The sequence below is a fragment of the Oncorhynchus nerka genome, linkage group LG13 (genome assembly GCF_034236695.1).
Source record: "Oncorhynchus nerka isolate Pitt River linkage group LG13, Oner_Uvic_2.0, whole genome shotgun sequence".
Lineage (NCBI taxonomy): Eukaryota > Metazoa > Chordata > Actinopteri > Salmoniformes > Salmonidae > Oncorhynchus > Oncorhynchus nerka.
Genome location: NC_088408.1, coordinates 93373128 through 93384970, shown reverse-complemented (window position 1 = coordinate 93384970; position 11843 = coordinate 93373128).

Here is an 11843-nt window from a genome sequence, read left to right as displayed (position 1 = left end):
GACCAGTTTTGATAGCCTTTAGCCGCACCCTCATACTACTCCTCCTCTGTTCCGCGGGTGATGTGGAGGTAAACCCAGGCCCTGCATGTCCCCAGGCACCCTCATTTGTTGACTTCTGTGATCGAAAAAGCCTTGGTTTCATGCATGTCAACATCAGAAGCCTCCTCCCTAAGTTTGTTTTACTCACTGCTTTAGGCAACAACAAATTCAATCTCTTCTAGACAGACCACGTATTCACCCTGCACACCCTAACTGACAAACAAACCAAACCAAAACAATGGCAAGTCTTCTCATGCTTTGTTTATTTCAAAAATGCTTTTGACTCAATTTGGCATGAGGGTCTGCTATTCAAATTGATGGAAATTGGTGTTGGGGGGGGGTAAAACATACGACATTATAAAATCCATTGTACACAAACAACAAGTATGCGGTTAAAATTGGCAAAGAAATACACATTTCTTTCCACAGGTTCGTGGGGAGAGACAGGGATGTAGGTAAAGCCCTATTCAACACAAGGAATTGGCACGGGCACTAGAACAGTCTGCAGCACTCAGCCTCGCACTACTCAAATCTGAAGTCAACTGTCTATTGTTTGCTGATGACCTGGTGCTTCTGTCCCCAGCCAACGGGGGCCTACAGCAGCACCTAGATCTTCTGCACAGATTATGTCAGACCTGGGCCCTGATAGTAGATGTCAGTAAGACCAAAATAAGGGTGTTCCAAAAAAGGTCCAGTTGCCAGCACCACAAATACAACTTCCATCTAGACACTGTTGCCTTAGAGCACACAAAAAAAGATACATACCTCAGCCCAAACATCGGTTGTGAACGATCTGAGAGACAAGGCAAGAAGGGCCTTCTATGCCATCAAAAGGAACATAAAATGCAACATACCAATTAGGATCTGGCTAAAAATAATTGAATCAGTTATAGAACCCATTGCCCTTTATGGTTGTGAGGTCTGGGGTCTGCTCACCAACCAAGAATTCACAAAATGGGACAAACACCAAATTGAGACTCTGCATGTAGAATTCTGCAAAAATATCCTGTGTACAACGTAAAACACCAAATAATTCATGCAGAGCAGAATTAGATACCCGCTAATTATCAAAATCCAGAAAAGAGACATCAAATTATACAACCATCTAAAAAGAAGCGATTCCCAAACCTTCCATAATAAATCTACCACCTACTGAGAGATGAACCTGGAGAAGAGTCCCCTAAGCAAGCTGGTCCTGGGGCTCTGTTCACAAACACAAACAGACCCCACAGAGCCATCACCTACAGAGAGATGAACCTGGAGAAGAGTCCCCTAAGCAAGCTGGTCCTGGGGCTCTGTTCACAAACACACCCCACAGAGCCATCACCTACAGAGAGATGAACCTGGAGAAGAGTCCCCTAAGCAAGCTGGTCCTGGGGCTCTGTTCATAAACACAGACCCCACAGAGCCCCAGGACAGCAGCACAATTAGACCCAACCAAATCATGAGAAAACAAAAAGAGAATTATTTCCAATGTGTCAAGTAATTAACAAAAAAAACAGAGCAAACTAGAATACCCTAAACAGAGAGTACACAGTGGCAGAATACCTGACCACTGTGACTGATCCAAACTTAAGGAAAGCTTTGACTATGTACAGACTCAGTGAGCATAGCCTTGCTATTGAGAGGCTGTCATAGGCAGACCCGACTCGCAAGAGAAGAGAGACTATGTTCACACGGCCCACAAAATGAGGTGGAAACTGAGCTGCACTTCCTAACCTCCTGCCCAATGTATGACCATAGTAGAGACACATATTTCCCTCAGATTACACAGACCCACAAAGAATTTGAAAACAAATACAATTTTGATAAACTCCCATATCTACTGGGTGAATTACCACAGTGTGCCATCACTGCAGCAAGATGTGTGACCTGTTGCCACAAGAAAAGGTCAACCAGTGAAGAACAAACACCATTGTAAATACAACCCATATTTATGTTTATTTCTTTTCCCTTGAACTATTTGCACATCATTACAACAATGTATATAGACATAATATGACATTTGAAACTTCTGAGTATAATATTTAAGGTAAATTTTTATTGTAAATTCCCCTTTGTACTTGAACTATGTGTACATCGTTACAACACTGTATATAGACATAATATGACATTTGTAATGTCTTTATTCATTTGGAACTTTTGTGAGTGTAATGTTTACTGTTAATTTGTTATTGTTTATTTCACTTTTGTTTTATCTATTTCACTAGTTTTGGCCATTTAAACACATTTCCCATACCAATAAAGCCATTTGAATTGAATTGAATTGAGAGAGAGGCAGTCATCTTCTTTTAGTTATCAGAGTTTAGGATCATCAAGCATCTCTCTTCCTCTTCCTCTCTCTTTCTATCCATCCATCTCCCTTTCTTTCTCTGTGTTTCTTCTTCCTCTTCCTCTCTCTTTCTATCCATCCATCTCCCTTTCTTTCTCTGTGTTTCTTCTTCCTCTTCCTCTCTCTTTCTATCCATCCATCTCCCTTTCTTTCTCTGTGTTTCTTCTTCTCTTCCTCTCTTTCTATCCATCCATCTCCCTTTCTTTCTCTGTGTTTCTTCTTCCTCTTCCTCTCTCTTTCTATCCATCCATCTCCCTTTCTTTCTCTGTGTTTCTTCTTCCTCTTCCTCTCTCTTTCTATCCATCCATCTCCCTTTCTTTCTCTGTGTTTCTTCTTCCTCTTCCTCTCTCTTTCTATCCATCCATCTCCCCTTTCTTTCTCTGTGTTTCTTCTTCCTCTTCCTCTCTCTTTCTATCCATCCATCTCCCTTTCTTTCTCTGTGTTTCTTCTTCCTCTTCCTCTCTCTTTCTATCCATCCATCTCCCTTTCTTTCTCTGTGTTTCTTCTTCCTCTTCCTCTCTCTTTCTATCCATCCATCTCCCTTTCTTTCTCTGTGTTTCTTCTTCCTCTCTCTTTCTATCCATCCATCTCCCCTTTCTTTCTCTGTGTTTCTTCTTCCTCTTCCTCTCTCTTTCTATCCATCCATCTCCCTTTCTTTCTCTGTGTTTCTTCTTCCTCTTCCTCTCTCTTTCTATCCATCCATCTCCCTTTCTTTCTCTGTGTTTCTTCTTCCTCTTCCTCTCTCTTTCTATCCATCCATCTCCCTTTCTTTCTCTGTGTTTCTTCTTCCTCTTCCTCTCTCTTTCTATCCATCCATCTCCCTTTCTTTCTCTGTGTTTCTTCTTCCTCTTCCTCTCTCTTTCTATCCATCCATCTCCCTTTCTTTCTCTGTGTTTCTTCTTCCTCTTCCTCTCTCTTTCTATCCATCCATCTCCCTTTCTTTCTCTGTGTTTCTCACTCTAGTTTCATATCTCTTTCTATCCATCCATCTCCCTTTCTTTCTCTGTGTTTCTCACTCTAGTTTCATATCTCTTTCTATCCATCCATCTCCCTTTCTTTCTCTGTGTTTCTCACTCTAGTTTCATATCTCTTTCTATCCATCCATCTCCCTTTCTTTCTCTGTGTTTCTCACTCTAGTTTCATATCTCTTTCCCTATCTCTTTCTCCATCTCCTTTCTTTCTCTGTGTTTCTCACTCTAGTTTCATATCTCTTTCTATCCATCCATCTCCCTTTCTTTCTCTGTGTTTCTCACTCTAGTTTCATATCTCTTTCTATCCATCCATCTCCCTTTCTTTCTCTGTGTTTCTCACTCTAGTTTCATATCTCTTTCTATCCATCCATCTCCTTTCTTTCTCTGTGTTTCTCACTCTAGTTTCATATCTCTTTCTATCCATCCATCTCCCTTTCTTTCTGTGTTTCTCACTCTAGTTTCATATCTCTTTCTATCCATCCATCTCCCTTTCTTTCTCTGTGTTTCTCACTCTAGTTTCATATCTCTTTCCCTATCTCTTTCTCCATCTCCCTTTCTTTCTCTGTGTTTCTCACTCTAGTTTCATATCTCTTTCCCTATCTCTTTCTCCATCTCCCTTTCTTTCTCTGTGTTTCTCACTCTAGTTTCATATCTCTTTCTATCCATCCATCTCCCTTTCTTTCTCTGTGTTTCTCACTCTAGTTTCATATCTCTTTCTATCCATCCATCTCCCTTTCTTTCTCTGTGTTTCTCACTCTAGTTTCATATCTCTTTCCCTATCTCTTTCTCCATCTCCTTTCTTTCTCTGTGTTTCTCACTCTAGTTTCATATCTCTTTCTATCCATCCATCTCCCTTTCTTTCTCTGTGTTTCTCACTCTAGTTTCATATCTCTTTCTATCCATCCATCTCCCTTTCTTTCTCTGTGTTTCTCACTCTAGTTTCATATCTCTTTCTATCCATCCATCTCCCTTTCTTTCTCTGTGTTTCTCACTCTAGTTTCATATCTCTTTCTATCCATCCATCTCCCTTTCTTTCTGTGTTTCTCACTCTAGTTTCATATCTCTTTCTATCCATCCATCTCCCTTTCTTTCTCTGTGTTTCTCACTCTAGTTTCATATCTCTTTCCCTATCTCTTTCTCCATCTCCCTTTCTTTCTCTGTGTTTCTCACTCTAGTTTCATATCTCTTTCCCTATCTCTTTCTCCATCTCCCCTTTCTTTCTCTGTGTTTCTCACTCTAGTTTCATATCTCTTTCTATCCATCCATCTCCCTTTCTTTCTCTGTGTTTCTCACTCTAGTTTCATATCTCTTTCTATCCATCCATCTCCCTTTCTTTCTCTGTGTTTCTCACTCTAGTTTCATATCTCTTTCCCTATCTCTTTCTCCATCTCCCTTTCTTTCTCTGTGTTTCTCACTCTAGTTTCATATCTCTTTCTATCCATCCATCTCCCTTTCTTTCTCTGTGTTTCTCACTCTAGTTTCATATCTCTTTCTATCCATCCATCTCCCTTTCTTTCTCTGTGTTTCTCACTCTAGTTTCATATCTCTTTCTATCCATCCATCTCCCTTTCTTTCTCTGTGTTTCTCACTCTAGTTTCATATCTCTTTCTATCCATCCATCTCCCTTTCTTTCTGTGTTTCTCACTCTAGTTTCATATCTCTTTCTATCCATCCATCTCCCTTTCTTTCTCTGTGTTTCTCACTCTAGTTTCATATCTCTTTCCCTATCTCTTTCTCCATCTCCTTTCTTTCTCTGTGTTTCTCACTCTAGTTTCATATCTCTTTCTATCCATCCATCTCCCTTTCTTTCTCTGTGTTTCTCACTCTAGTTTCATATCTCTTTCTATCCATCCATCTCCTTTCTTTCTCTGTGTTTCTCACTCTAGTTTCATATCTCTTTCTATCCATCCATCTCCCTTTCTTTCTCTGTGTTTCTCACTCTAGTTTCATATCTCTTTCTATCCATCCATCTCCCTTTCTTTCTCTGTGTTTCTCACTCTAGTTTCATATCTCTTTCCCTATCTCTTTCTCCATCTCCCTTTCTTTCTCTGTGTTTCTCACTCTAGTTTCATATCTCTTTCTATCCATCCATCTCCCTTTCTTTCTCTGTGTTTCTCACTCTAGTTTCATATCTCTTTCTATCCATCCATCTCCTTTCTTTCTCTGTGTTTCTCACTCTAGTTTCATATCTCTTTCTATCCATCCATCTCCCTTTCTTTCTCTGTGTTTCTCACTCTCTAGTTTCATATCTCTTTCTATCCATCCATCTCCCTTTCTTTCTCTGTGTTTCTCACTCTAGTTTCATATCTCTTTCTATCCATCCATCTCCCTTTCTTTCTGTGTTTCTCACTCTAGTTTCATATCTCTTTCTATCCATCCATCTCCTTTCTTTCTCTGTGTTTCTCACTCTAGTTTCATATCTCTTTCCCTATCTCTTTCTCCATCTCCCTTTCTTTCTCTGTGTTTCTCACTCTAGTTTCATATCTCTTTCTATCCATCCATCTCCCTTTCTTTCTCTGTGTTTCTCACTCTAGTTTCATATCTCTTTCTATCCATCCATCTCCTTTCTTTCTCTGTGTTTCTCACTCTAGTTTCATATCTCTTTCTATCCATCCATCTCCTTTCTTTCTCTGTGTTTCTCACTCTAGTTTCATATCTCTTTCTATCCATCCATCTCCCTTTCTTTCTGTGTTTCTCACTCTAGTTTCATATCTCTTTCTATCCATCCATCTCCTTTCTTTCTCTGTGTTTCTCACTCTAGTTTCATATCTCTTTCCCTATCTCTTTCTCCATCTCCCTTTCTTTCTCTGTGTTTCTCACTCTAGTTTCATATCTCTTTCCCTATCTCTTTCTCCATCTCCCTTTCTTTCTCTGTGTTTCTCACTCTAGTTTCATATCTCTTTCTATCCATCCATCTCCCTTTCTTTCTCTGTGTTTCTCACTCTAGTTTCATATCTCTTTCTATCCATCCATCTCCCTTTCTTTCTCTGTGTTTCTCACTCTAGTTTCATATCTCTTTCCCTATCTCTTTCTCCATCTCCCTTTCTTTCTCTGTGTTTCTCACTCTAGTTTCATATCTCTTTCTATCCATCCATCTCCCTTTCTTTCTCTGTGTTTCTCACTCTAGTTTCATATCTCTTTCTATCCATCCATCTCCTTTCTTTCTCTGTGTTTCTCACTCTAGTTTCATATCTCTTTCTATCCATCCATCTCCCTTTCTTTCTCTGTGTTTCTCACTCTAGTTTCATCTATCTCTTTCTATCCATCCATCTCCCTTTCTTTCTGTGTTTCTCACTCTAGTTTCATATCTCTTTCTATCCATCCATCTCCCTTTCTTTCTCTGTGTTTCTCACTCTAGTTTCATATCTCTTTCCCTATCTCTTTCTCCATCTCCCTTTCTTTCTCTGTGTTTCTCACTCTAGTTTCATATCTCTTTCCCTATCTCTTTCTCCATCTCCCTTTCTTTCTCTGTGTTTCTCACTCTAGTTTCATATCTCTTTCTATCCATCCATCTCCCTTTCTTTCTCTGTGTTTCTCACTCTAGTTTCATATCTCTTTCTATCCATCCATCTCCCTTTCTTTCTCTGTGTTTCTCACTCTAGTTTCATATCTCTTTTTCTTTCTCCATCTCCTTTCTTTCTCTGTGTTTTCACCTAGTTTCTATCTCTTTCTTTCTCCATCTCCTTTCTTTCTCTGTGTTTCTCACTCTAGTTTCATATCTCTTTCTATCCATCCATCTCCCTTTCTTTCTCTGTGTTTCTCACTCTAGTTTCATATCTCTTTCTATCCATCCATCTCCATTTCTTTCTCTGTGTTTCTCACTCTAGTTTCATATCTCTTTCTATCCATCCATCTCCCTTTCTTTCTCTGTGTTTCTCACTCTAGTTTCATATCTCTTTCTATCCATCCATCTCCCTTTCTTTCTCTGTGTTTCTCACTCTAGTTTCATATCTCTTTCTATCCATCCATCTCCCTTTCTTTCTCTGTGTTTCTCACTCTAGTTTCATATCTCTTTCCCTATCTCTTTCTCCATCTCCCTTTCTTTCTCTGTGTTTCTCACTCTAGTTTCATATCTCATTCCCTATCTCTTTCTCCATCTCCCTTTCTTTCTCTGTGTTTCTCACTCTAGTTTCATATCTCTTTCTATCCATCCATCTCCCTTTCTTTCTCTGTGTTTCTCACTCTAGTTTCATATCTCTTTCCCTATCTCTTTCTCCATCTCCCTTTCTTTCTCTGTGTTTCTCACTCTAGTTTCATATCTCATTCCCTATCTCTTTCTCCATCTCCCTTTCTTTCTCTGTGTTTCTCACTCTAGTTTCATATCTCTTTCTATCCATCCATCTCCCTTTCTTTCTCTGTGTTTCTCACTCTAGTTTCATATCTCTTTCTATCCATCCATCTCCCTTTCTTTCTCTGTGTTTCTCACTCTAGTTTCATATCTCATTCCCTATCTCTTTCTCCATCTCCCTTTCTTTCTCTGTGTTTCTCACTCTAGTTTCATATCTCTTTCTATCCATCCATCTCCCTTTCTTTCTCTGTGTTTCTCACTCTAGTTTCATATCTCTTTCTATCCATCCATCTCCCTTTCTTTCTCTGTGTTTCTCACTCTAGTTTCATATCTCTTTCCCTATCTCTTTCTCCATCTCCCTTTCTTTCTGTGTTTCTCACTCTAGTTTCATATCTCTTTCCCTATCTCTTTCTCCATCTCCCCTTTCTTTCTCTGTGTTTCTCACTCTAGTTTCATATCTCTTTCCCTATCTCTTTCTCCATCTCCCTTTCTTTCTCTGTGTTTCTCACTCTAGTTTCATATCTCTTTCCCTATCTCTTTCTCCATCTCCCTTTCTTTCTCTGTGTTTCTCACTCTAGTTTCATATCTCTTTCCCTATCTCTTTCTCCATCTCCCTTTCTTTCTCTGTGTTTCTCACTCTAGTTTCATATCTCTTTCCCTATCTCTTTCTCCGTGTTTCTCACTCTAGTTTCATATCTCTTTCCCTATCTCTTTCTCCATCTCCCTTTCTTTCTCTGTGTTTCTCACTCTAGTTTCATATCTCTTTCCCTATCTCTCTCTCCATCTCCCCTTTCTTTCTCTGTGTTTCTCACTCTAGTTTCATATCTCTTTCCCTATCTCTCTCTCCATCTCCCCTTTATCACTGCATATCTCTCTTTCCAGCTCCCCCGCTCTCTCTGCCTCATAGGTGATTTCTCTAGGCAGAGTAATTTAATGACATAATTAATGACAGTGAATCAGTGTGTGAGCTATAGAGTGGGAATGAGAAAATCAGACAGAGGGAATTAGTAAATCAATTGTTTAGCGACAGCTCGAGTGTGCGTATGTTTAATACTGCAGGAGTCCGTTTTTTGGAGCCGCACCCGCCCAACACCGGCCACATCAATTCAGAGCCCCACCCGATATCCGACATCATGACAGATTTTTATCCGCAACCCGAACCACCCTCCTTCCCAGAGACGATCCGTGACCCGCCAAATAAAATCGATTTATTTAAATGTTTTCATGACTCCAGAGTAGTAGTCTATTAGTCCCCTCCTTGCATGAATTATTTTGTCTGCATGTCTATTCAACACTTAGATAAAAGGATACCATGCCATGAATTTAAAAAATGCATATTTTATTTTTACAAGGAGATGCGGCACATTGACAACTCAAATCGCTCTGAAAAAAAGGGCTTTCCTCTTACCCAATGAAGCCTATAGCTGACATAAAAAGCAATACCTGTATATTCAATATTGTTTCGGTAATCATATAGTTTAATTAAAACGTACATAAACTATTCCCAGAATCGAATATAGGCTGTTAAAAGAAATGTGTTCAGTAGGCTATTGTCTATGCTCCTCAAACTATTACCAACGCACCAGTTTAAACTGAATATGATCTGGTTATGGGTCGGCTATTGTCTATGCTCCTCAAACTATTACCAGCGCACCAGTTTAAACTGAATATGATCTGGTTATGGGTCGGCTATTGTCTATGCTCCTCAAACTATTACCAACGCACCAGTTTAAACTGAATATGGTCTGGTTATGGGTCGAAATGAACGAAAGCCTGAATTAATGTCATAATTAGCTGATAATAAACTGGAATTAGCCTCTTGTAAACAAATACCTGATTGCACACTTTGCTAGCTGTGCATCTATCTACCAGTTGTTGTCCTCCACAATGACTCCAACGTCCTTCCAAGCCGTGGATTTCAGTCGCGCACCACCTGTTTCCATGTCATAATCTTTCTTTTTATGTCTCCGGTTAGACCTGCGTTAGCCATTTTCACGTAAACTAGGCTAGCCAGGAGTACGGATGGCAATTTATTCTCAAGGGGAGGGATGAAACGTACATTTCTACACCGCTCACAGAATATAATAATTCCCTGTTATCAAACCGGATGCAGGAGTCGAATGTGACTTTGTTTGTGTGCGTCTGTGCGCGTGCATGCACGTGTGTGCGTGTTCAGTACTACCCTACATGTGTCAATGAATAACTCCTAATGGCCCCTTTAGCACGGGAATTAATGCATCATACTCGACCGGAATTATGGGTAAATCTTTGTTGACTGAACACTGTACGACAATTCGTTAGGAGTGGTGATTGATAGGCTGATAGAGAGATCAGTCGTTAGGAGCGGCAGGTGGCCTAGTGGTTAGAGCGTTGTGCCACTAACCAAAAGGTTGCTGGTTCGAATACCCAAAGTGATAATCTGTCGTTCTCTCCCTGAGCATTGTTCTGACATTGTAAATAAGAATTTGTTTTTATCTGACTTGCTAGTTAATAAATAAAGGTGATATATATATTTAAAAAGAAAGAGTAGGAGACCTTAGCTTGAAGACATTGATGTCTGTAAACAGATGACAGTATTGAGGCTTCACTGCATTCAGAGATGAAATTGTGTCATTTCCAGTGTTCTGTTAAAAGGATGGTTTATTCAATGATGCCAATGAAATGGTGTTGTCTAAAACATATGGCAGGTAACGAACTGTACATGTGAGTTGGATGTTGCAGTATCACTACAGTACCTTTGGTACATATATTTATTTACTGATGTTAAAAAGCACTTTATATTCAGACTTTCAAATAAAGCAATTGAATTCTTTGAAGTTGTTCAGCCCCACCTCCAGCACTGTAGAGGCTAGAACTGAATCGTGTTATTCTTGTGTAGTAAGAGAGAGAGAGAGAGAATGATTGAAAGAAATAGAGAGAGAGAAGTAGAGAGGGTAGGAACAAGAGAAAGAAGGGGGAGAGAGAGAGAAGGAAATAGAGAGAAGGAGAGAGAGAAGGAGAGAGAGAGAAGGAGAGAGAGAGAAGGAGAGAGAGAGAGAAGGAAATAGAGAGAGAGAGAAGTAGAGAGGGTAGGAACAAGAGAAAGAAGGGGGGAGAGAGAGAGAAGGAGAGAGAGAAGGAAATAGAGAGAAGGAGAGAGAGAGAGAAGGAAATAGAGAGAGAAGTAGAGAAAGAAGGGGAGCGAGAGAGACACCAGACAGCATTCAGAATTCTGCAAAAATGTCATTTGTGTACAACTCCAAACAAAGCCAGCAGAGCAGAATTAGGACTATACCTGCCTACACAGTGACTGACCCAACATGAAGGAAAGCTTTGACTATGTACAGACTCAGTGAGCCTAGCCTTGCTGTTGGGAGAGAGACAGAGGTGTAGACTGGTAGACAGGTTGGAGGTTACAATAGGTTATTCTGGCTACAGATATCCTCTCTCAGTCAGGGCTCCGGGCAGCCGAGCGGAAATGGAGGAAAACTCGCCTCCCTGCGGACCTGGCATCCTTTCACTCCCTCCTCTCTACATTTTCCTCCTCTGTCTCTGCTGCTAAAGCCACTTTCTACCACTCTAAATTCCAAGCATCTGCCTCTAACCCTAGGAAGCTCTTTGCCACCTTCTCCTCCCTCTTGAATCCTCCTCCCCCCCTCCTCCCTCTCTGCAGATGACTTCGTCAACCATTTTGAAAAGAAGGTCGACGACATCCGATCCTCGTTTGCTAAGTCAAACGACACCGCTGGTTCTGCTCACACTGCCCTACCCTGTGCTCTGACCTCTTTCTCCCCTCTCTCTCCAGATGACATCTCGCATCTTGTGACGGCCGGCCGCCCAACAACCTGCCCGCTTGACCCTATCCCCTCCTCTCTTCTCCAGACCATCTCCGGTGACCTTCTCCCTTACCTCACCTCGCTCATCAACTCATCCCTGACCGCTGGCTACGTCCCTCCCGTCTTCAAGAGAGCGAGAGTTGCACCCCTTCTGAAAAAACCTACACTCGATCCCTCCGATGTCAACAACTACAGACCAGTATCCCTTCTTTCTTTTCTCTCCAAAACTCTTGAACGTGCCGTCCTTGGCCAGCTCTCCCGCTATCTCTCTCAGAATGACCTTCTTGATCCAAATCAGTCAGGTTTCAAGACTAGTCATTCAACTGAGACTGCTCTTCTCTGTATCACGGAGGCACTCCGCACTGCTAAAGCTAACTCTCTCTCCTCTGCTCTCATCC